General features: G+C 39.9%; 1 protein-coding gene and 1 pseudogene across 1 annotated transcript in view; one reads left to right on the top strand and one right to left on the bottom strand.

Moving 5' to 3' along the window:
• The window catches only part of PPM1E (protein phosphatase, Mg2+/Mn2+ dependent 1E), a 192,210-nt gene that overhangs the window by 28,550 nt on the left and 137,644 nt on the right, over window positions 1-26,016 (bottom strand). The window lies entirely within an intron of this gene.
• LOC132511422 (peroxynitrite isomerase THAP4-like) lies at window positions 5,835-7,036 on the top strand (annotated as a pseudogene).

Genomic DNA, 26,016 nt, shown 5'->3' with positions numbered 1-26,016 from the left:
TGAAATAAAATAACTCTAAAGTCTCTTCCAGGTTTAAAATTCTAATTCTATGATTCTATTCCAATAAGGTTTTGAGTTTGTAAGATGGGACAAAGGCAATGTAAAGGTAAAAATTAACACACTTCAGATCCAAACAAATGTTTTTATATACACCAGCAGAATGGAAATAAATTCTATATATTCCTTTTGTAAGCAATATAGGGATATTCTGCTTTATGTACTAGTGTCTACTTAAAAGCTGAATGTATATTTATTTTGATAAATATAATCAATCCTTGCAGTGAATCTACCAGTTAGGAAAGAATCCCTTAGATTTTATATATTAAAAGAAACATGCCATAACATCTATAAAATAATATAGTTACCAACTGGTTATGAAGCTTTATATTTCAAGCAAAAGAGTACTATTTTGGGGTTCCCTGGTGGTGCAGTGGTTGAGAGTCCGCCTGCCGATGCAGGGGATACAGGTTCGTGCCCCGGTCCGGGAAGATCCCACATGCCGCGGAGCGGCTGGGCCCGTGAGCCATGGCCGCTGAGCCTGCGCGTCCGGAGCCTGTGCTCCGCAACGGAAGAGGCCACAACAGTGAGAGGCCCGCGTACCGAAAATAAATAAATAAATAAATTTTTAAAAAGAGTGCTATTTCTTACCTCTTTAAAAATATTTATTTACAAAAGCTTATTCTTCCTCCACTCTATAGGTTGACATGAGTCTAATCCAATTTTTCCATTAGAGAAAAGGAAAGGAGTCAGATTGGAATTGAATATGAAAGCTGGCTCTCTTTCAGTACTATATATTGCCATCTTGGTATAAAACAGGAACCAATAGATAAATAGATTATTCTAGCATAAAACATGTAATTTTCATTTATTTTCATATATCATGGGTGGGTAAGTTTTGTTAGATGGACAGGACAGTATTTTAGTCAGATCTTTTTTCTAACTTGTTAGTATCTTCCACATGCATATTAAGACAATACACATTTTAAGACTGCAAACTGAATTCTTGTTATAAACCAAGCCAGGAAGCATTTTCCTCACAATGCCAAACCTACACAAATCACTAAAGACATTATTAGAGAAATTAGAGGTTTAAAAGTACATCCTTCCTGACACTGGCAATGTGGGCGTCAGCACAGCACCCACAGCTGTGTTTCAGTCTTGGCATAGCATTCCTAAGGTAATAAAAATTCTTGAAGGTGGGTAGTTTCTGTCAATTAACTCTGAGAGAAACTCATCTGGAGCAGCCTCACCTCAGCCCACGTATCACGATGATGCTGTCTACTCAATATGCCCTTGCTAGGGTGACAACATGTAAATGTTAAGTTTCTGATCACTCCCCTCCCCCAAGTTAATCATATGTATTCTAAATCTAGAATACACATTAAATTAAAGAAGGCAAATTCTCCACCAGACTTGGTATTCTTTTTCTTAGTGGACCAAATGGAGTTAAACTCAGGGTTGAATTCCTTCCTCATTAAGCTATTTTCTTTCTTTCTATAGCAGCCTCCAGGAACGCCACCTGGAGTCAGCTGATTATAATGCCCACACATCACAGATTCTCTTAGTTAGCCTTGAATATATATAATGCCAACTACCAAATGACTGGCTCCTGAGGTGCTGGGTTTGGGGTTCTTACAACAGAAATTTCATTCCCTACTGTTGCTCTCAGTGTAATCTTAACAATCATTTGTTCACTCTGACCAGGTTGATACTGAAGCATAGCCAGCAGGATCTTAAGTTTTCTGTGAATGGCAACCTAGATGTTACACATTTACCAAAGATCAAACTACCACTAGTGTCATAAGACCACAAAAAGAAGAGAGCTTAGGGCTTCCCTGGTGGCGCAGTGGTTGAGAGTCCGCCTGCCGATGCAGGGGACGCGGGTTCGTGCCCCGGTCCGGGAGGATCCCGCGAGCCACGGAGCGGCTGGGCCCGTGAGCCATGGCTGCTGAGCCTGTGCGTCCGGAGCCTGTGCTCCGCAACGGGAGAGGCCACAACAGTGAGAGGCCCGCGTACCGGAAAAAAAAAAAAAAAAGAAGAGAGCTTAGCAGTAACTCTTCTTTGTCATTATTCTTCCATGACCAAAAGGAAACTGCACAAGTTAACTGAAACTTGTCAACATCATCAATGTACCTTCCTGTTGCTAACTCCTACACCCTGTTCTCAGATCTGACTCACTTAGAAGCATCTGACTGCTGATTATTCCCTCTACTTTGATAAACTCCCTTCTCTAGGTTTCCAGAACATCACACTCTCCTCTGCACTCACAGGATTCTGTCTTCTCAATCTCATTTGATGGTTCTTTCTCTTCTTCTTGCCCTTGGAATTCCTCTTATCATGTTGTAAGTCTTTTCTTTTTCTTTTTGCATAGCCTTCATCAATTTCTTGTATACAATATGCATTTCTTACTTATTATGTTTATCATTTATTTTATGACTGCATTCCTTCTCCCACTAGACTGCAGATATTTTTATCTACTTTTGGTCATTGATGTCTGATGCTCAGATCAGTGCCTGGCACACAGTGATCAATAAGTATTTGCTGAATAAATAAACTTCTGTCTTTCTGATTTATATTGATATATATTTAAGCCATTCCCTAACTTCTTAGAATGAATGTTCCTTAAGAGGAGAAAATCAATACATTTACATAAGAGTATGTCACATAACATGATGTTGAGTTCTTACATGTAGGCTATGAAACTTGGGCTAGTATTAGTAAACAGGTGATAACCATTGGCAAACAGGAACTATGGTCATATTTACACTTTTGTTGTCAACTCAAGTAACTGGTTTATGCTATCTCTAATCCCTTTCACTAAGAGATAATGTATTCAAAAATTTAAAATATGTATGGCTTTTTTAGTAGGAACTTTAATTCAACCAATATTTTTAAACCATTGACCAGTTTTAAGAAAGCAGGGGCTTCCAAACCCCTAGGCTGTGCAGACAGCCATGCGGGGCCCCAGCCCAACAACCAGGAGGCCAGCAGCAGCCCCATGTACCTCCTGGGTTGCAGAGTCAGCCTGCCCTCCAGTGGGCGCACAGCCACTGCACAAGACACAGCCTCACGGCCAACCAGACCAGGGGCCAGCCCTGCCTACCAGTGCACCTACAGCAGTCAGCTCATCACAACATAACGGACCATGCAGCCCACACAGGGAGCACACCTAGAGCATATAACTCTGGTGACCAGAGGGGAGTGTGCTGTGGGGCCCCACAGGATGTCTCCTAAAAAAGGCCACTTCTTCAAGATCAGGAAACATAATCAACTGACCTAACACATAGAAATAAACAGATAATTGGGCAAAATGAGGAGACAGAGGAATATGTTCCAAACAATGGAACAAGACAAGAACTTCAGAAAGAGAACTAAATGTGGAGATAAGCAATCTGCCCAATAAAGAGTTCAAGGTAATGATCGTAAGGACGCTCAGCAAATGTGGAAGAAGGATGGAGGAACAGCGAGAACTTCAACAAAGACAAACATAAAGAAGAACCAAACAGAGCTAAAGCATACAGTAACTGAAATTTTAAAATACACTAGAAGTAATCAATGGTAGATCGGATTATACAGAGGCATGGATCAGCAATCTGGAAAAGAGAGTAGTAGAAATCGCCCAAACTCAATAGAGAAGAGAATTGTAAAGAAAGCAGGATAGTTTAAGAAACCTCTGAGACAACATCAAGCATAATAACACTCACATTACAGAGGTCCCAGAAGGAGAGGAGAGAGGGAAAGGGGCAGAGAAACTATTTGAAGAAATAATAACTGAAAACTTCCCTGACCTGGGAAAGGAAACAGACATCCAGGTCCAGGAAGCACAGAGAAGCCCAAACAAGATGAACCCAGAGAGATTTATACCAAGGCACATTATAATGAAAATGGCAAAAATTAAAGAGAAAATCTTAAAAGCAGCAAGAGAAAAGCATCTAGTGAGGTATTAGGGAACTCCCATAAGACTATCAGCTGACTTTTTGGCAGACACTTTGCAGGCCAGAAGGGAGTGACATGATATATTCAAAGGGATAAGAGGAAAAAACTTACCAAGAATACTCTACCCGACAAGGTTATCATTCAGATTTGAAGCAGAGGCAAAAAGTTTTACAAACAAAAGCTAAAAACTTTAGCACCATTAAACCAGCTTTAAGAGAAATGTTCAAGGAACTTCTCTAAAGAGGAAAGAAAAGGCCACAACTAGAAATATCAAAATTATGAAAAGAAAAATCTCACTAGTAAAGGCAAACATACAGTAAAGGTAATAGATCAATCACTTATGTAGCTCGTAGGAAGGTTAAAGGACAAAAGTAGTAAAACCAGGCTTCCTGGTGGTGCAGTGGTTGAGAGTCCGCCTGCCGATGCAGGGGACACGGGTTCGTGCCCCGGTCCGGGAAGATCCCACATGCCGCAGAGCGGCTGGGCCCATGAGCCATGGCCGCTGAGCCTGCGCGTCCGGAGCCTGTGCTCCGCAATGGAAGAAGCCAAAACAGTGAGAGGCCCGCGTACCAAAAAAAAAAAAAAAAGTAGTAAAACCATCTATATCTACAAGTAGTTAAGGGATATACAAAACAACAAGATGTGAAATATAACATCAAAAACATTAAATGTGGGGACTTCCCTGGTGGCGCAGTGGTTAAGAATCTGCCTGCCAATGCAGGGGACACGGGTTCAAGCCCTGGTCTGGGAAGATCCCACATGCCGCGGAGCAACCAAACCCATGCGCCACAACTGCTGAGTCTGCGCTCTAGAGCCCGCAAGCCGCAACTACTGAACTCGCATGCCACAACTACTGAAGCCCGCGTGCCTAGAGCCCTTGCTCCGCAACAAAAGAAGCCACCACAATGAGAAGCCCCACACTGCAACAAAGAGTAGCCCCCATTCGCCGCAACTACAGAAAGCCCACGTGCAGCAACAAGGACCCAACACAGCCAAAAACAAATAATAATTAATTAATTAAAACAAAAAAACATTAAATGTGGTGAGGGGAGTAAAAATGTAGGGCGATTAGAATGCCTTTGAACTTAGGAGATAATCAACTTAAAATAATCATTCATACATACATATATATATATATATATATATATACTGTTATATACGAACCTCATGGTAACCACAACCAAAAACCTACAATAGATACATATAGAAAAAATAGAAAGGAATCCAAACAAATCACTAAAGATAGTCATCAAATCACAGGGGAGGGGCTTCCCTGGTGGCGCAGTGGTCGAGGGTCTGCCTGCCGATGCAGGGGACACGGGTTCGTGCCCCGGTCCGGGAGGATCCCACATGCCGTGGAGCGGCTAGGCCCGTGAGCCATGGCCGCTGAGCCTGTGCGTCCGGAGCCTGTGCTCCGCAACGGGAGAGGCCACAACAGTGAGAGGCCGCGTACCGCCAAAAAAAAAAAAAAAAAAAATCACAGGGGAATAGAGCAAAATAAGAAGAAAGGAACAGAGAAGAACTAAAAAAAACAGAAAACAAAATGGCAATAAGTACATACCTATCAGTAATTATTTTAAGTGTAAACAGACTAAATGCGCCAATCAAAAGACATAGAGTGGCTGAATGGATAACAAGACCCATATATACACTGCCTACAAGCACTCGTTTCTGGTCTAAAGACACACAAAGACAGGCCTAGGGCCGGTTGCCCAGGTGGCAGGCAGCTGGGTGCCGCCATCTTGCCATCTTGCCATACAGTGGGAGCTGTGTGCCAGGCTCCCATGTCCTGCAGCCATGTTGCCTTGCACCCTCCCCTCAGGGCGGTCCTGCCCTGGTCTGGGCTCAACGAGGCAAGGGCTGGAGCCTGGCAGTGGCAGGACCGCCCAAGGCCCGAGATGGTGATCTTTTGTGCAGCTGTAAATTACTCCAACTGACAAGGCAAGGGGGAGAAGCACGCTGTCTCCTGCCACAGGTTTCCCCCTAAGGGACTCAAAATGTCTGATCCAGTTATTAAAGGCTGTTCAGAAGGATAACTGGACCCCCACTAAGTAGTCTTTCCACAGTAGTGAACACTTCACCAAAGAAAGCTTCTCCACGGGGCTGGAGGATGAGCACTGACTGCCCAAGATCGTGGCCATGACTTCCATCTTCCACCTCACTGAGAAGAAGGGAGCTGGAGGCCGTGGATGCACCAGGAGAACGGATACCAGAAAGTCCTCAGGGGGCTTGAGGGGACATGTGAGTGAAGCAGACAGGCAAGGAGCTGCAGGGTCATCAACATCCTCAAGTGAAAACCCAGTGGTCAAGCTGGAGTCCTGCAAGTTGAAGTGAGCTGCACTGTAGGGTAAAACTGCACCCAGGGCCAGCCCAGAAGCCACCAGTCAGAAACTGGTGCAGCAGCCTCTGGAAGTACTCCAGAAGCCGATCTGGCTAGCGCAGCATTAGACAGCCAGGGAGAAGCAAACATGTCTGCTGTAGATGCTGGCAATCAGAACACCACCTCCCCTGATGGGGGCCTGGTAGATAAGAGCGGCATTTCCATGGATGACTTTATCCCCCCAGTACCTGGGGCTTGCAAATTTACTGGCTCACTTCATTCTTACAGTTTCTCCTCCAAGCATGCTGGAAACAGGCTGTCTGTCCCCTGAGAGCCTGCTGACCGACAGAGGCTGAAGAGAGACATGGAGCCTGACTGCAGCAAAACCAGCCTGGGGCCCAACAAGGGCTTGGCACAGAGCCCCACAAGTTTGTCCCTCACAGCAATGCCTCAGAAGCCCTCCCAGAGCCCCTCCACCCCTCCAACAGATGTTACCCTGAAGCCAGGCACAGAAGCTGTGCTAAGTGAGCACAGGGACACCAGCCCCATGTTCATCAAGGAGAGCATCCTGGCAGCATTGGGGGCCTACAAACTCGTCAGTTTGTTGCAGTCCTGCTGCTTCTCATCCTGGCAGAACAAGAACAAAGTGTGCTTCCTATGGGAGCAGGAGGAGAAGACAGCAAGCTAAAGACCCTGCAACACAGGGTCAGCTGCTTGGACAGCCAGGCGTGCAAGCTGCAGGAGAAGTGGGACCAGCTGAAGACAGCAAGCTTCCCCTAGCTGAGCAGGCGGCCGTCCCCTGAGCCCCCACCCTGTGGTCAGTACCAGAGCCTTGAGGCTCCCACACTGCCTGGTTATTATGGGGCGGGGTTCTTGCTGATGGCCTCTGAGCACTTCCATGTGTTGCATGCTCCCTGCTGTCTCCGCAGAGGCTATGACAGTAGCTGTGCCTTGTAGAAGAGGAGCCCAGGTTGGTGAGCTTACCTCACTCACTTCCGGGCACACTCACGAGGCATCTCAGGAAAGGGGGTTCAGCTAGTGAGAAAGAAGGCATTTCACGTCAGCTGGGAAAGCCAGAAGTACCCAATGAATGGTTGACAATTGGTTTTCCACTTGAACGGGGGAAACCCCTTTGTATTGCATATCTCACACAAACATAAAATCCTAATAAATTAGGATCTAAATGTAAAATAAAACAGACATAGTAAACTATTAGAAAAATTATAGGAGACTCTTAAAAGCATGTGGAGGTTTTTCATTCATGTTCTAATATCCTTGAAGTTAAATAATTTCGAACATCAATAATAATTTCTTTAAAATAAAAAAAAATACACACAGAGTGAAAGTGAGGGGATGGAAAAAGTTAATCCATGCAAACAGAAACAAAAAGAAAGCTGGAGTAGCAATACTTATATTAAAAAAGTAGCCTTTAAAACAAAGCTATAACAAAGACAAAGAATGACATTACATAATGATAGAGTGATGAATCCAACAAGAAGATATAGCCATTGTAAATATATATGCACCCAACATAGAAGCATCTAAATACATAAAGCAAATATTAACAAACATATAGGGAGAAAGTGACAGTAATACACTGGATACACAGTGATCCAAAATCTATGGGATGCAGCAAAAGCAGCTCTAAAAGGGAAGTCTAGTGACACAAGCCTACCTCAGGAAACATGAAAAATCTCAAAAAAGCAATCTAAACTTACATCTAAAGAAACGACAAGAAGAACAAAGGAAACTCAAAGTTAGTAGAAGGAAAGAAATAATAAAGATCAGAGCAGAAATGAAATAGAGACTAAGAAATAGAAAACACTGATGAAACTAAGAGCTGGTTCTTTAAAAATATAAACAAAATTGATAAACCTTAAGCCAGACTCATCAAGAAAAAAAAAGAGGCTCAAATTTAAAAAATCAGAAATTAAAAAGGAGAAGTTACAACTGACACCAGAGAAATACAGAGGATCATAAGAGAGTACTATGAACAATGACATGCCAATAAATTTGTCATCCTAGAAGAAATAGGTGAATTCCTAGAAACACAATCTCTCTTTTTTTTTTTTTTTTGCAGTATGCGGGGCTCTCACTGTTGTGGCCTCTCCCATTGCGGAGCACAGGCTCCGGACGTGCAGGCTCAGCGGCCATGGCTCACGGGCCCAGCCGTTCCGCGGCATGTGGGATCTTCCCAGACCGGGGCACGAACCCGTGTCCCCTGCATCAGCAGGCAGACTCTCAACCACTGCGCCACCAGGGAAGCCTGAAACATACAATCTTGAAGACTGAATCAGAAAGAAATAGAAAATACGGACAGACCAATTACTAGTAACAAAATTAAATCAGTTAAAAAAAAAAATCCTGACAAATAAATGTCCAGGACCAGAGAGCTTCACAGGTGAATTCTACCAAACATTTAGAGAAGAGTTAACACCTATCTTTCTCAAACTATTCCAAAAATTTGGAGAGGAAGGAATGCTTCCAAACTCATTCTATAAGGTTAGCATTACCCTGACACTAAAACCAGACACCACAAAAAATGAAAATTAGAGGCCAATATCACTGATAAACATAGAAGTAAAAATCCTCAACAAAATGTTAGCAAACTGAATTCAACAACACATTAAAAGGATCATACACCATGATCGAGTAGGATTTATCCCAGGGATGCAAGGATGGTTCAATATACACAAATCAATCAATGTGATACACCACATTAACAAACTGAAGAATAAAAATCATATGATCATCTCAACAGATACATAAAAGTTTCTGACAAAATTCATCATCCACTTGTGATAAAAAAAAAACCTCATCAAAGTAGGTATAGAGAAAATATAGCTCAACATAATAGAGGCCAACAGTTACAAACCACAGCCAACATCACAGTCAACAATGAAAACCTGAAAGCATTTCCTCTAAGATCAGGAACAAGACAAGAATGCCCATTGTCCCCACTTTTATTCAACATAGTATTGAAAGTCCTAGCCACAGAAGTCAGACAAGCAAAAGAAATAAATCCAAATTGGAAAGGAAGAAGTAATACTGTCACTATTTGCAGATGGCTTGATACTACATATAGAAAATCGTAAAGCCACGACTAAAATACAGTAAGTCCCCTACATACGCATGAGTTCTGTTCTGAGAGCACGGTCATAAGTCCAATTTGTTCATAAGTCCAACGAAGTTAGCCTAGGTACCCAACTAACACAGTCGGCTACATAGTACTGTACTGTAATAGGTTTATAATACTTTTCACACAAATAATACATAAAAAACACAAAAAATAAAGAAAACACTTTTAATATTACAGTACAGTACCTTGAAAAGCACAGTAGTACAGTACAACAGCTGGCATACAGGGGCTGGCATCAAGTGAACAGGCAAGAAGACTTACTGGAGGAGGGAGAGGAGGTGGGAGATGGTAGAGCTGAAGGATCGTCAGCAATAGGAGATGGAGGGCAAGCTGCAGTTTCACTCACACCTGACGGTGATGGCACAGGTTCTGGTTCCTTGCTGGATTCAATTCTATCTACCCTCCTGAAAAAATGATCCAGTGATGTCTGGGTAGTAGCTCTTTTTTTCTCGTCATAGATGACACAGTAGCACTGGATTGCATTCTGAACAGCGGCTGCAACCCTCATGTACCGTTCTACGTTCGGGTGCTGTGCCTCTAAAACTAACAGTGCCTGGTCAAATAAAGAAAATCCCCTTGTCATTTCCTGCATCGTGAGTCTCTTCGGTTCTTCAGTTACTACTTCTTCCTCTTGTTTCTGTGTCCTTTCTCTGGGCCTCCGATTCCACCAGGTCTTCATTAGTAAGCTCCTCGTGTTGCACAGCAAGGAGTTTGATGAAGTCATCCTCTTGCAGATCTAGCTCCAGCTTGTCACTGAGGGTCACTAAGTTGCTGAAGACCACGTTCACATCTTTGAAAGTTTGCAACTTGAAGGTTCATATGTAGGGGACTTACTGTGTACAAAGCACCCATACAACTCAATACCAACAAAAACAAACAACCTGACTAGACAATGGGCAGAGGGCCTGAATAGACATTTTTCCAAGTAAGACATACTGATAGCCAACAGACACATGGAAAGATGCTCAACATCACTAATCATCAAGGAAATATAAATCAAAACCACAAAGGGATACCATTTCATACCTGTCAGAATGGCTATCATCAAAAAGACCATGAGGGCTTCCCTGGTAGCGCAGTGGTTGAGAGTCTGCCTGCCGATGCAGGGGACATGGGTTCGTGCCCCGGTCCGGGAAGATCCCACATGCCGCGGAGAGGCTGGGCCCGTGAGCCATGGCCACTGAGCCTGCGCGTCCGGAGCCTGTGCTCCGCAACGGGAAAGGCCACAACAGTGAGAGGCCTGCGTACCGCAAAAAAAAAAAAAAAGACCACGAATAACAGGTGTTGGTGAGGTTGTGGAGAAAAGGGAATCTTCGTGTACTGTTGGTGGGATTGTAAAATGGTACAACCACTACAGAAAACAGTATGATGGTTCCTCAAAAAATTAAATATAGAACTGCCATATGATCCAGCAATTTCACTTCTGGGTATATGCCTTAAAAAAGTATGAATTTGAAAGCATATATATACCCTGAAATTCACTGTAGCACTTTTTACAATAGCCAAGATATGAAAGCAACCTAAGTGCCTGTCAATAGACGAATGGATAAAGAAGATGTGGTGTATATATACAATGGAATATTATTACTCAGCCATAAAAAATTGAAATTTTGCCATTGCGACAACATGAATGGATGTAGAGGGTATTATGCTCAGGAAATAAGTCAAACAGAAAGACAAATACTGTATGATCTCAATTATATGTGGAATCTAAAAAACAAAAAACAAAAAAATGAAAACAGACTCATAGATACAGAGAACAACCAGGTGGTTGCCAGAGGGGAGGGGTGGGGGTGGGGGTGGAGAACAAAATAGGTGGAGGAGATAAAGAGGTAAAAACCTTCAGTTATAAAATAAATAAGCCGTGGAGATACAATACACAGCATAAGGAATACTCTTCAATAGTATTGTAATAACTGTAAGGGGACAGATGGGTGCTGGACTTACTGTGGTGATCATTTCATAATGTATGCGAATGTCAAATCTCTGTAGTACACCTGAAACTAACATAATATTATATATCCAACTATATATTTTTTTTTAAAAAAAAACAGGGGCTTTACTAAGATGAAACACAATTATTCTTTGAAACACAACCAGAAATAGAACGCTGTTTAATGATTCTACTAATCCACATCACTATTTCTAGATATTACTTTAGGTCATAAGCTGTTACATATACATTCTGAATACAATATTGATATGGCCGCTGAGCCTGCACGTCCGGAGCCTGTGCTCCGCAATGGGAGAGGCCACAACAGTGAGGGGCCTGCATACAGCAAAAAAATAAATAAATATATATATATTCCAGGTATACAAAGTGTGAATTTCTGAAGCGTATACTAAGATCACAACTCCTTTCTTGTACAACTTTTTTTCCCTAGAGTTGATGACTGCCTCACTTTTTCCCATTTGATTTGTTTTCAACATACCTATCAGTGATTCTTTCCAAATGCTCCAACAACATTGTGGCACACGATTCAATGATTTTTTCCGTATGTTCAAGCAAATCAGTTTCTCTTTTTTCTCCTGGAAAACCCTGGACTCTACAGTCTTGCTGTACAAATGACACCCTGGGACTTTCTTATGGAGCTTTTCTGTGTTTGGTTTCCCATTTCCTAGATCCTTCATCTTCTTATCAACTAGCTTTTTAGATTTTGCTAGAGTACATCCTCTGTAGTTTTACAGCTTTCTACTATCTCCCCCCCTTATCCTCCCAATGCTTCTGAGTCATATAATATCTACATGTCAGAGTTTATAATATATAAATTCTGTCCTAGAATAGTAAGCCCCCCATTAATCCTATGGATTCAATGCTCATATCAAGCCTTTTGCTATATTTTCATCACTTGGTTATCTAAAGTATGTCCTCCAGTAGTTTCTCAAGAAGGCATTAGGGAAATTATATTTTCTGAGTTTTTGCATGTTTAAAACCATTGCCTTTTCACCTGAACAACAGTTTGAGTAGATATAAAATTCTTAGGTCACACTTCCCGTCCTTGAGGACTTTACATTGCTCTACTGTCTTCTGACACTGAACTTTTCTGAGAATTCTGAAGCCAATTTGAATCTTTCTCCCTGTCATGTTTATTCTTTTACTCTGGAGTCATCAAAAAAGTTTTTTTTTGCAGTACAATAACATTACTAGATTATGCCTTAACGTTAATTGTTCTATGTAAATTCTTCCTGACTCATTATGTGCCCTGTCAATCTATAGATTCAAATCTGCATTTGTTTTGAGCAGTTTCTTTGAAAAATACCTGTAAATATTACATTGTATTACTTGAGTTTTATTCTTCAAGGACAACAATTATTCTCCTTTACCCATGTGCCACATCTAACACTGGTTTATTCCTTTTAGACATGTGGTTAAGTTCCATTTCATTTTGTTCATTTTTTCTCAATTTTACCCTCCGTGTACCTTACTGTGTTTTCCAGAAGTGTCTATTCTTTTTCCTGCTTCCAATATGCCCCTCATTTCATTGACAATTTAATTTTTCTCTTCCCCTTATTTTTCAAGCTCTGTTAGCTAAACTTCACCTTTTGCACTAACCCTTCCTTGACCTATCTCTGCTTTGAGTTCTAGTTTTATCAAAGAACTTGCAAGATTAATTTTTTAAAATTATCATTCAAGACAATATATCTTATTGCAACTTTCATCAGGAATATTTTTCAATTGCCATTTATTTTATTTTTGTTTATGTCAACTTTTTAAAATTTTTATTTATTTATTTTGCCATGCTGTTCGGCATGCACGACCTTAGTTCCCTGAGCAGGGATCGAACCTATGCCCCCTGCAGTGGAAGTGCAGGGTCTCAACAACTCGACTACCAGGGAAGTCCCTACTTCAACTTGCTAAAACTGTAATCTCTTTATATAAAATCCCTGCTGGTTCCTTTATGATAATAATCTATAAATGAAGTACGTTTTTCCTGGACCAGCTCTTCATAAGACGTTCATGTAGCTCAGAATGAAGTTCCTGAGGACCTAAGGTTGTGTGAGGGAGTTATTTTATTCTTGACTTCTCCCTAGCCAACAAAGCTGCTAATGATACAGAGTCTCTTGGGACTTCCCTGGCTGCGCAGAGGTTAAGAATCCGCCTGCCAATGCAGGGCACCTGGGTTTAAGCCCTGGTCCGGGAAGATCCCACATGCCGTGGAGCAACTAAGTCAGTGAGCCACAACTACTGAAGCCTGTGCACCTAGAGCCCATGCTCTGCAACGAGAAGCCACGACAATGAGAGGCCCGCGCACCACAACGAAGAGTAGCCCCCGCTCGTCGCAACTAGAGAAAGCCCGCACACAGCAACAAAGACCCACACAGCCAAAAATAAAAACAAATAAATACATGTTTTAAAAATATGGTGTATTTCCAATTCCTCACTCAACTTACCCTCTTTTCTTTCTTGGTGCCAAACTAGGTATTGAGGAGTCCCTGCTGGTAGCCTGTGAAAGGTTCCAAAATTATTTTTGCCCCCACAAAGAATACCACCTTTTCTGGAGCATACACCTTACTGGCTTTCACTGAGGTCTTCAGATGAAAGCATTCTATCTCATCATTTTCTGAAACCCACTTGGTCTTTGTTGCATTTGGTAGCCCTTAATTTTCTGATTTGGTGTTAACAGATACATCCTACTCTTACTGAAGATGGAGTTTGTATTTTTCTTTCTTGTTCATCCTCCTTCTTCTTTTTCCTGGCGATTTCTGAGAGAAGCAGACAATGTCATTGTTATTCTACTATTTTAAAGTCTGTAATGAGCCCTTACTTTTTTTTTTTATCACTCTCTGAACTGCTTTTCAGACAGAGAGTGATAATTACTCACATAATATTGAGGCACATGCATTAAGTCTATCTTGATTCTTGACTATGGCAAACAAGACAAAATAATACTTTCTTGAGGAGTGCATATTCAATGAGTTGAATCAAATACATTCAACTATGAAGCATAATAAATTAGGCAAAGAAATGATTCCAGAAGGAAAATTGATGTGTGAGAAAAATCTGTAATTCTAAACTCCTATTCTATGCTACTTAATTTATGCTATGACCCTGTATTAGGCATTTTGCCCTGAGATTCTTCTCTGTAAACTTAAAATCTTTAGTTATTTGCTGCATGTATTTTGGATGGAATGTTGAGATCCTGTTTAAATATAAATGTGTAGCAACTGAGTAATACTGAGAGTAAATATCAAATCAACCAAAATTTATGAAGTGTTTATAATTACCTTTTATTCTCCTTCCTGCCCTCTAAATTATTCCAATAAGCCCAAGGAAAACTGAAGCCAGGCAAAATCTGTAGCAGGTTGTAGATTCCTTCTTTCTAGTCTGTACAGCTAACATATGTGCAAAACCAACTGCATTCACCAGAATTTAAATAAATCACCAAGGAGAAAAAGCTGTAATTTACTTTCCTATTTTATTTTAATCCACATGATTATATAGAAATTCCAACAAATAGTCTTGTGAATACCTGCTTCTTTTTTTCTTAGTATTTATTTATTTGGTTGCCCCGGGTCTTAGTAGCGGCAGGCAGGCTCCTTGGTTGCGGCTCACAGGCTCCTTAGTTTCAGCTTGCAGGCTCCTTAGTTGCAGCTTGCCAGCTCCTTAGTTGCAGCACATGGGTTCCTTAGTTGTGGCATGCAAACTCTTAGTTGCGGCATGCACATGGGATCTAGTTCCCTGACCAGGGATTGAATCCAGGCCCCCTGCACTGGGAGCGTGGAGTCTTAACCACTGCCCCACCAGGGAAGTCCCGTACTTGGTTCTTATAAATTGTGATCGAACCTCAAATAAATTCTTAGGACAGAGGTAGGAAGAAATTTTCCTGATACTGAAAATAATGACAATTTATCCCATTAAGATCTTCCAAACTTACCAGAATTTGAAATGATGAGTTGAGATTAGGTAAGTTAATTTCTCAATGACATATATAAACAAAATAACATGGTAACATAAATAAATCCAGCAGTGTTTCATATTAGTTTTGTGACAACTTACATCCAGCCAGAAACATAATAAGTAACTTAACTTTGAAAGGTAATTGCTTATATTGCTTCACTCTGTGAAGTAAATAAGGAAGCAATTGCTTTTGAGGGTATTAAATGCTTTTTGCTTTCTCAGTATTCTATGATGAAAATTTTCAAATGTACAGAAAAGTTAAAAGAATTTTACAGTAACTATTCACAATCTCATCACTTAGATTCTTCCATTAATATTTTGCTACCCATCTATTTACTGATCAATCCATCAATCCATCTTATTTTTTATGTTTTAAAGCAACATGCTGATATCAGTATACTTACCCTTAAATATTTTAATATGCATATTACTAACTAGAATTCAATATCTGTTCTAGCAAAATCTACATACAATAAAATACACAAATCTTATATGTATTTTCACTGAATTTCAACAAGTGCATGTACCTATGTAACTCTCCTACAAAGCTACAGGACATCATCAGTACTCAAGAAAGTTCCTTCATGCTCCTTTTCAGTTATTCTCCACCCCCAGCTTCCCACTAGTCTCACTTTTCACACCACAGATTAGTTGCATCTCTTCTTGAACGTAATATAAACAGACTCATAAAACCATGTACTTTTTGTTTGGCTTGGTTTTTTGGGTTTTTTTTTTTTGTACGTGGGCCTCTCACTGTTGTGGCCTCTCCCGTTGCGGAGCACAGGCTCCGGACGCGCAGGCTCAGCGGCCATGGCTCGCAGGCCCAGCCGCTCCGCAGCATGTGGGATCTTCCTGGACGGGGCACGAACCCACGTCCCCTGCATCGGCAGGCGGATTCTCAACCACTGCGCCACCAGGGAAGCCCCATGTGCTTTTTTATGTAAGTCTTCTTTCACTCAGCAAAATGTTTTTGAGATTCATCCATATTATTGTACATTGACAGTCCATTCCTTTTTATTGCTGAGAAGTTTTCCATTGTGTTAATATACTGCCGTTTATGAAAGAAACTGAAGATGACACAAACAGATGGAAAGATATACTGTGTTGATGGATTAGAAGAATTAATACTACTAAAATGACCATACTACTCATAGCAATCTACAGATTCAATGCAATCCCTACCGAAAATACCAAGGGCATTTTTCACAGAACTAGAATAAGTAATTTTAAAATTTGTATGGAAACACAAAAGACCCTGAAGAGTCAAAACGATCTTGAGAAAGAACAGAGCTGGAAGAATCATGCTGTCTGACTTCAAACTATACTACAAAGCTACAGTCATCAAAACAGTATGGTACTGGCACAAAAACAGAGACATAGATCAATGGAATAGAACAGAGAGACCAGAAGTAAGTCCACACACTAATGATCAATTAACCTATGACAAAGGAGGCAAGACTCTACAATGGAGAAAAGACAGACTCCAATAAGTGGTGCTGGGAAAACTGGACAACTACAGGTAAAAGAATGAAACTAGAACATTCTCTAACACCATATGCAAAAATAAACTCAATATAGATTACAGACCTAAATGTAAGACTGGAAACCATAAAACTCCTAGAAGAAAACATAGGCAGAACACTCTTTGACATAAATCATAGCAATAGTTTTTTGAATCTGCACCCTAAAGCACTGGAAAGAAAAGCAAAAATAAACAAATGGTACCTAATTAAACTTAAAAGCTTCTGCACAGCAAAGGAAGCCACTGACAAAATGAAAAGACAACCTACTGAATGGGAGAAAATACTTTCAAATGATGTGGCTGATAAGGGGTTAATATCCCAAATATATAAGCAGCTCATACAATTCAACATCAAAAAAACAAACAACCCAATAAAAAAATGGGCAGAAGACCTGAATAGAATTTTTCCAAAGAAAACATACAGATGGCCAACAGGTGCATGAAAAGATGCTCAACATCACTAGTAATCAGACAGATACAAATTAAAATCACAATGAGATACCACCTCACACCTACCAGAATGGCTATCATCAGAAAGAACACAACAAATGTTGGTGAGGACGTGGAGAAAAGGGAACCCTCGTACACTTTTGGTGGGAATGTAAATTGGTGCAGCCACTGTGAAAAACAGTATGGAGGTTTCTCAAGAAAACTAAAAATAGGGACTTCCCTGGTGGTGCAGTGGTTGGGAATCTGCCTGCTGATGCAGGGGACATGGGTTCGAGCCCTGGTCTGGGAAGATCCCACATGCCATGGAGCAACTAGGCCCGTGTGCCACAACTACTGAGCCTGTGCTCTACAGCCCACGAGCCACAACCACTGAGCCCGCGTGCCACAACTATTGAAGCCCGTGTGCCTACAGAGCCTGTGCTCTGCAACAAGAGAAGCCACCACAATGAAATGGCCACGCACCACAACGAAGAGTAGCCCCTGCTCGCCACAATTTGAGAAAGCCCACACGGAGCAATGAAGACCCAACTCAGCCAAAAATAAAATAAATAAATAAAATTTTTAAAAATATTTATTTATTTATTTGGCTGTGCCAGGTCTTAGTTGCAGCATGCGGGATCTTTAGTTGCAGCATGCGAAGTCTTACTTGCAGTATGTGGGATCTATTTCCCTGACCAGGGATCGAACCCAGGCCCCCTGCACTGGGAGCGCAGAGTCTTAGCCACTGGACCACCAGGGAAGTCCCTGAATAACTTGTTTTAAGTACACATTTATTTTATACATTTGAACTTATAACATTTACTATTATAAAGTCAATTCCAGGGACTTCACTGGTGGCCCACTGGTTATGAATCTGCCTGCCAATGCAGGGAACACGGGTTCAATCGCTGGTCCGGGAAGATTCCACATGCTGTAGAGCAAGTACGCCTGCAAGGCACAACTACTGAAGCCCACCTGCCTAGAGCCCATGTTCCGCAACAAGAGAAGCCACCGCAACAAGAGAAGCCACCGCAACAAGAGAAGCCACCACAACAAGAGAAGCTACTGCAATGAGAAGCCCGCGCACCACAATGAAGAGTAGCCCCTGCTCGCTGCAACTAGAGAAAGCCCATGCGCAGCAACTAAGACGCAAAGCAGCCAAAAATTTAAAAATAAATAAATAAATAAAAAGTCAATTCCATTAGAAAATGAGGTTGGTTTAATTAAATACTTTAAACCTGAAGTTGTAGATATTGTTGCAAAGTTCTATCAGCCTTGATATCTAGCTTTCTTATTCTATTTTGTTTTTGTTATGTTGTACTGAAGACAATCCAATTTTGACCATGTAAATAGTCCATTTACCATGTAAATGGTAACAGTTTTTCCTTAAATGGGCTTCTTCTAAAATCTCAAGCTACTCTTCAATTAAATACAAGTGGCAAAGTTTATTAGGAGATGAACACAAACACAAAATAATCTGGCAGCACAATTAATTGGTTGTGGTCTCTAAGGGAATTAATATTTGTGTTTCTTCATTATAACTTTTAGATAGCATATATAAAAACCAAAAATATATGTACAAACATATATAAATACATTTTTAACTATATAAAAAATCAAAAATACAAAAGGACTTATAATAAAAAGCAGCAGTCCTTTTCCCTCCTCTTTTAGTTCTAGTCAATCAGAGATAACCTAGAAGTAATCCAACTGTCCCATCAATAGGGCACTGGTTAAATACAATGGAACACAATGCATTAAAAAGCCAGGGAATTCCCTGGCAGTCCAGTGGTTAGCACCCTGTGCTTCCACTGCAGGGGGCACAGGTTCAATCCCTGGTTGGGGAAGTAAGATCCCACAAGCTGCGTGGCACAGCAAAAAAAAAAAAAAGCCAGTAAAAAGAATAAGGTAAACCTATATATTCTGCTGCAGACAGATGTCCAAGATATATTGTTAAGAGAAAGAAGCAAGTAAGAGAATCAGTATTTTAAAAAGGGATTTAGGTGTTGACATGTACACACACTTCTAAATAACTGGACAGCAGTAGTAGGAAATGAAAAGTTTCACTCTTCTGTATTATTTGAATTTGTAATCATAATATTACTTTTAGAAATAAAATAAATAAATCAATGGCATAACCAGGAAGCCTGACAGTTTTTATTATATGAGCTATCTAGAAGTCCTAGGTGACACAGTGGCTAGGGTTTGAGAATCATCTCCTCCAAGAATCAATCCAATCATGTCCTATATCTCAGTCACCTCAAAACGCCAACATCTCCCAGGTAATCCCTTATATCACAGTCTCTCATCTCCATTAAGCTCTGTATGTCCCTTAAAATAATCCAGACTCAACCTCCCCAACGCTTCCACTGTGCTCTCTGGAACTAAAGGTCTATCGTTAACAAATCTCATGTCTTCAGCCTCTTCTCTGAGTATTCCATTCCTTTCACCTTCTTGCATTACCGATACTTGACTCCCTTGAAGATACTGTTTTCCTTGAGCCCTCTCAGTTTTTTCTTTCATCCTTGTATCACCTGGCCTTGAGATAGGTTAGATGTGTTTCTTGCTTGTCATTGCCACCTACCTTCTCCCTAAAACCCTTTACAACTACGCTGTTGGACTATTTCATTCACTACTACTACCATCAGTCTTCAGCAGACCTCCATATCATATGGTCTCATTACTCAAATATTTAGCACCTACATTACTGTCCTTCCACCACAGCTCTTATAAGTTTTTAGTGATTTCAGTGTTTACAAAGATGATCCTTCCAACATTCAGAGATCTGAGATGGGCCTCCTCACCTCCAATGATCTTGTCCTCCACTTCAAGTCAGTCCCATGCTCATCCCCTAGGCCATGTCATTACTAAGAACCTTCATAATACCCATTTCAAGCATCCCACTCTCCATCTACCAGCTCCTACCTTTCCAAGTCACTCCCTACAGAATATGGACGTCAACAGTTTAACTCCACCAGGACCTTTAGTCCATGTTCCCTACAGTCTTCACTACTCTCCTTTCTCGGTGCATCCTTATAATAACCCCCTTGCGTAAATTCTCAAGTCACTTATCCTTCTGCCAAACCCACTTTGTAAAATCCTGGTTAACTCCAACTCTCTCCTTACTCTAGCCATCACACAAACAGCCAAATGTGACAAAAGTAAAATTCAAACATACTGACTTGTCTTCCTTTAATTCATGACCACTAACTTTAAGAGGGCCCTTAATGTTGCTTAACGACTTACTATATATTTTCTAAATCAGCTTACTCTCTCTTCCTTCCCTCTCCTCATTCTCATTGTGAAAACAAATGATTAGAACTCACATAAGCTCCCATCACATAAACTATGTACACCTGTAACTGTAAGCGCTTTCTCCCTATTACAATGATAAAACTGTCCGTGCTCCTACATAAGGCCATCTCTTCCACTTATCTACCAGATTCCATCCCCTCTAAAACTACCAAGGATATTACTCCTGCAATTTTCTTCTCATATTATCAATTTTTCTCTCTGTAAATCAGCCCCAACAGTATAAAGTACCTCCAATGTTAAAATACAAGTTTCTTGACCAAAATCTCACCTTCCCAGCCAATGTTCCATTTCTCTGCTGCCTGTTACAACCAAATTTGAAAGAGCAATTTGTATTTGCTGTCTCTACTTTCTCTATTCCATTGTCTCTTTTTAAAAAATTGTTATTGTGTTAAAATACACATAACAATAAAATTTACCATTTTAACCATTTTAAGTGTGCAGTTCAGTGGTATTAAATACATTCACAATGTCATGCAATCATCACCACCATCAATCTCCAGAACTCTTCTCACCTTTGCAAAACTGAAACTCTATACTCATAAAATGCCCCACAACAAATCTCCTATCTCCCCATTCCCTCCTCCCCCAACCCTTGGCAACCACCATTCTACTTTCTGTCTCCATGATTTTGACTACAGTAGTACCTCATATAAGTGAAATCATACAGATTTCTCTTTTTGTGACTGACTTTTCACTTAGCATAATGTCCTCAAGGTTCATCCATGTTGTAGCATGTCAGAATTTCATTCCTTTTTAAGGCTGAACAATGTGCCATTGTTTACCACATTTTGCTTGTCCATTCATCTGTTGATGGACACTTGGGTTACTTCCATATTTTAATTACTGTGAAAAATACTGCTATGAACATAGGTGCACAAATATCTCTTTGAGACCTTGCTTTCAATTCTTTTGGGTAATTCTAATATGGTAATTCTACTTTTAATTTTTTTGAGGAACTATCATACGGTTTTCAACAGCAGCTGTACAATTTTACATTCCTATGAACAGTGCACAAGGGTCCCCATTTCTCCATATCCTCACCAACACCTGTTATTTTTTGTTTTCTTTTCAATAGCAGCCATTCTAATGGATGTGAGGTTGTATCTCATTATAGGTTTGATTTGCATTTCCCTAATAATTAGTGATGTTGAGCATATTTTCACGTGCTTATTGGCCATTTGCTTATCTTCTTTGAAGAAATGTCGATTCAAGTCCTTTGCTCATTTTTGAATTGGGTTTGTTTTGTTGTTGTTGCGTTTTCGGAGTTCTCTATGTACTCGGGATATTAATCCCTTATCCGACAGATGATTTACAAATATTTTCTTCCACTCTGTCGGTTGCTTTTTTACTCTGTTGATAGTATATTTTGATGCACAAGATTTTTAATTTTTATAAAGTCCAATTTGTCGATTTTTTCTTTTGTTGCCTATGCTGTTGGTGTCATATCCAACATATCATTGTAAAATCCCGTGTTGTAAAGCTTTTGCTCTAGATTTTCTCCTAGGAGTTTTACTGTTTTAGGTCTCACATTTTAGTCTTTGATCCATTTTAAAAAATTAATTAATTTTATTTTTGGCTACGTTGGGTTTTCATTGCTGCACTCAGGCTTTCTCTAGTTGTGGCGAGCGGGGGCTACTCTTCGTTGCGGTGCGCAGGCTTCTCATTGCGGTGGCTTCTCTTGTTGCAGAGCACAGGCTCTACGTGCGCAGGCTTCAGTAGCTGTGGCTGGCGGGCTCTAGAGCACAGGCTCAGTAGTTGTGGCGCATGGGCTTATTGGCTCTGCGGCATGTGGGATCTTCCCAGACCAGGGCTCGAACCCGTGTCCCCTGCATTGGCAGGCAGATTCTTAACCACTGCGCCACCCGGGAAGTCCCCTATGATCCATTTTGAGTAAACTTTTGTCTATGGTGTTAGGTAAGGGTCCAACTTCATTCTTTTGCATGTGGATATCCAGTTTTCCCAGCACCATTGTTGTAAAGACTTACCTTTGCCTTTTGAATGATCTTGACACCCTTTCCAAAATAATTTCACCATATATGTGAGGGTTTATTTTTCGGCTCTCTATACTATTCCGTTGGTCTTTATATCTGTCTTTATGCAGTACCACACCAATTTGATTACTGAAGCATTACAGTAAGTTTTAAAATTACGAAATATGAGTCCTCTGATTTTGTTCTATTTTTTCCCCCAAGTTTGTTTTAGCTATTTGGGATGCCTGGAGATTCACATGAATTTTAGGATAGGTTTTTCTATTTCTGCAACAAACATAATTGGGATTTTGATAGGGATTGCATTGAATCTGTATTTCACTTTGGGTAGATATCTTAGTAATATTACATATTCCAATCCACAAGCATGGGATTTCTTCCCATTTATATGTCTTCTTTAATTTCTTTCAGCAATGTTTTGTTCATTATAAAGTTCATTATAAAAGTCTTTCACCTCCTCGGTTAGATTAATTCCTAGGTATTTTATCATTTTTGATGCTATGGTGAATGAAAATGTTTTTGTAATTTCCTCTTCAGATTGTTCACATATAGAAATGCAATTGATTTTTGTGTGTTGACTTTGTATCCTGCTGCTTTGCAGAATTCATTTATTAATTCTAACAGGTTGTTGGGTTTTTTTTTGGTGGAACCTTTTGGGTTTTCTACATATAAGCTCATATCATCTGTAAACATATCATTTTACTTCTACATTTCCAATATGAATGTCTTTTATTTCCTTTTCTTGTCTAATTGCTCTGACTAGAACATTCAGTACTACGTTGAATAGAAGTGGTGAAAGTGGGCAGTGCTATGTTGACTAGAAATAGCGGTAGCTCTGCTCTTATTTATGGCTCCGTTAGAATGCCTGGGGTCTTAACGATACCAACATCCCAGTTTACTTAGAATAAAATTTAGATCTCATGACTATAGCTTATAAAAACAATGTCTTTTTTTTTTTTTTTTTTGCTGCGTTGGGTCTGCGTTGTTGGGAGTGGGCTACTCTTCGATGCGGTGCATGAGCTTCTCATCATGGCGGCTTCTCTTGCTGCAGAGCACAGGCTCTAGGGTGCACAGGCTTCAGTAGCTGTGGCTTGCGGGCCCTAGAGCGCAGGCTCAGTAGCTGTGGCGCACAGGCTTATTAATTACACTGCGTCGTGTGGGATCTTCCTGGACCAGGGCTTGAGCCCGTGTCCCCTGCATTAGTTGGCGGATTCTTAACCACTGCGCCACCAAGGAAGTCCCAAAACAATGTCTTTTCTATATTTTATCTAGATTTAGATCTTGAATTCAAGAAGCAAAGATCCACCTGAATCCGAATCTTTGAAAGTATCTAAATAAATGTTTCTTATTCAGTTTGTAAAAAGCTATTTTAGGAAATTTATGGTAGGTAAAAAGCACCAAACTAAAATTGTAAATTAAACATGATAAGTCATAATGAGATAGTACAGCATTAAATCTAGCCTTACATGAAAGAGGATTTTCTTTTACTTGACACAAATTCCAGTCATCTAAGTAATCTCTTCCTGATAAAGGAATATGCCCTTAGGAATTCTACCAGTTTAAATAGTTCAATTTCTGAAGGACCTAATTTTAAATAAGCCTTAAATATGCACCAAACCCCAAGACAGTTGGCAGCTTCAGAAAAGCTTAATTACCCTTATTCTTTTAACCATCCAAAGAAACCAATCCAGTGACTATAGTACTTATTACCTGCTGTGAGCACAGTCAAATGGATTCCCCACTGTTAAATTCAGAAAATAAACTAGGGAAGAAGGAGAAAAAAGAAAAGAAATAGCAATGTTGATAGGGGAAGTAACAAAATATAGCAACCAGCGACAAAATGACAATCTCACACTGGCTTTTGGTACTGAGAAAGATCTGAGAAATTATTTTCAGGAATTACATGAAAAACATCTAGGAAAAAACCTTTGTTCATAGTGGTACAATTTGAATTTGAAATGATCTGGTAAGGTCAATAAATGAAAACTGAAAAAACTTAAAAAAAAACATGGTCATAATTTTTTTTTTATTTTGGCAGAAGAACCGTAACAGTACAAAGCATGTGTTATTCTCATAACGAGAAGAAGAAATAATTGGCATTAGACACTGGAGCAGGACTCAAAATCATTCCGCTTTCCAGCTATAGCCTCCCTTCTGAAGTCACCATAAAATCGGTCTGTGCTGTTTAAGTTAAACCATGAGTAGTGGCATCAAGCTGAACGAATCTGATTGCAGAGAGCTACTGCCTATTTTAAAATGGTTTTTGGAAAGACGTCTCCTTAATGGAAATGCTGAATTATAACCTTAACCATAGCAGCACCTCTCGGCATCGCCTCAGGAAAAACTATCGTAGAAGTAAATGGACTGAATGGATGCTATATTTAAAAAGTGCTATAATTCTCTAGCTAGGAAAACAAATATGAACAAATAGACAATAGCAACAATTACAACATTAATAATAAACTCTAGGTCTCACGAGAAAAAAAAAATCTTAACACATCAGGTATACCCTTTAATTTCCAGTGAATATAGATAGTTCTTATAGTTACTGAAGGAAACTCTGTCAACTAGCTAATTAGTGGTATATCATATATTTGTATCCTACTTTACGTTTAAAAGTGGTTTTCACATGTATTATCTTGGTTATCCCTTATCAAACCCTGTGGGGTAGGTATAATAGGTATTAAAACATAAAATCAGAAGGAAGCATAGAAGTTACGTAGTCAACCTTCAATTTTTAGGTAGGAATTCTTTCTATAGTATCCATAACATCTGATTAATTAGCTTCTATTATAAAATTTATTTAGCAACAGGGAATTATCAAAGGCTTACGAAGAATGAACAAGGCTTAACTGAATATTTACTTAAATAGGATCAGGAAAACAGGGCAATAGAAAATTCTACCTCTATCAGCTATTTTCTGTTTATTGAGAATTTATTATGTGCCAGGCATTGTCTTTATGTATATGATCTCATTTAATCCTTACAACAACCTGTAAGGAGCAGCTATTAACTGCTTAATTGAAATATTTTGCTAGAAATTATTTTTTCCCAAACTATTTAATGGCCTTTAAAATCTATTTAAATGGAGCACCTCTGAGAATGCATGTTGAATAGCTGGCATAGCTGGAGATAAGATACGATTATTCCCATTTTATAGATATGAAAAATAAGTTAGGTAAATTAGTCACACTTACAAAGTAATGAACAGAACCTAGAACACAGATCTTCAATCCACTAGTCCAATACTATTCCATTCCATATTGCAAAGTAAATAAACTACAATGCATTTTAATAGAGATAAACATTTTAAAGTCCCTTGAATTTACAACAAAAATAAAACTATTTGGGATATAATAATAGTGTTTAACACAGCCAACTCTGAGTTGAGTGAGAGTTATAAAGATGTGAAACTCAGGACTTCTCAAATTAACTACCTAGTGACTATACGTAATTCAATACAATCTT

This window comes from Lagenorhynchus albirostris, chromosome 20 (assembly GCF_949774975.1).
Source record: "Lagenorhynchus albirostris chromosome 20, mLagAlb1.1, whole genome shotgun sequence".
NCBI lineage: Eukaryota > Metazoa > Chordata > Mammalia > Artiodactyla > Delphinidae > Lagenorhynchus > Lagenorhynchus albirostris.
The sequence above is the reverse complement of the archived record's forward strand: the minus strand, read 5'-3'. Positions and strand labels throughout refer to the sequence as shown.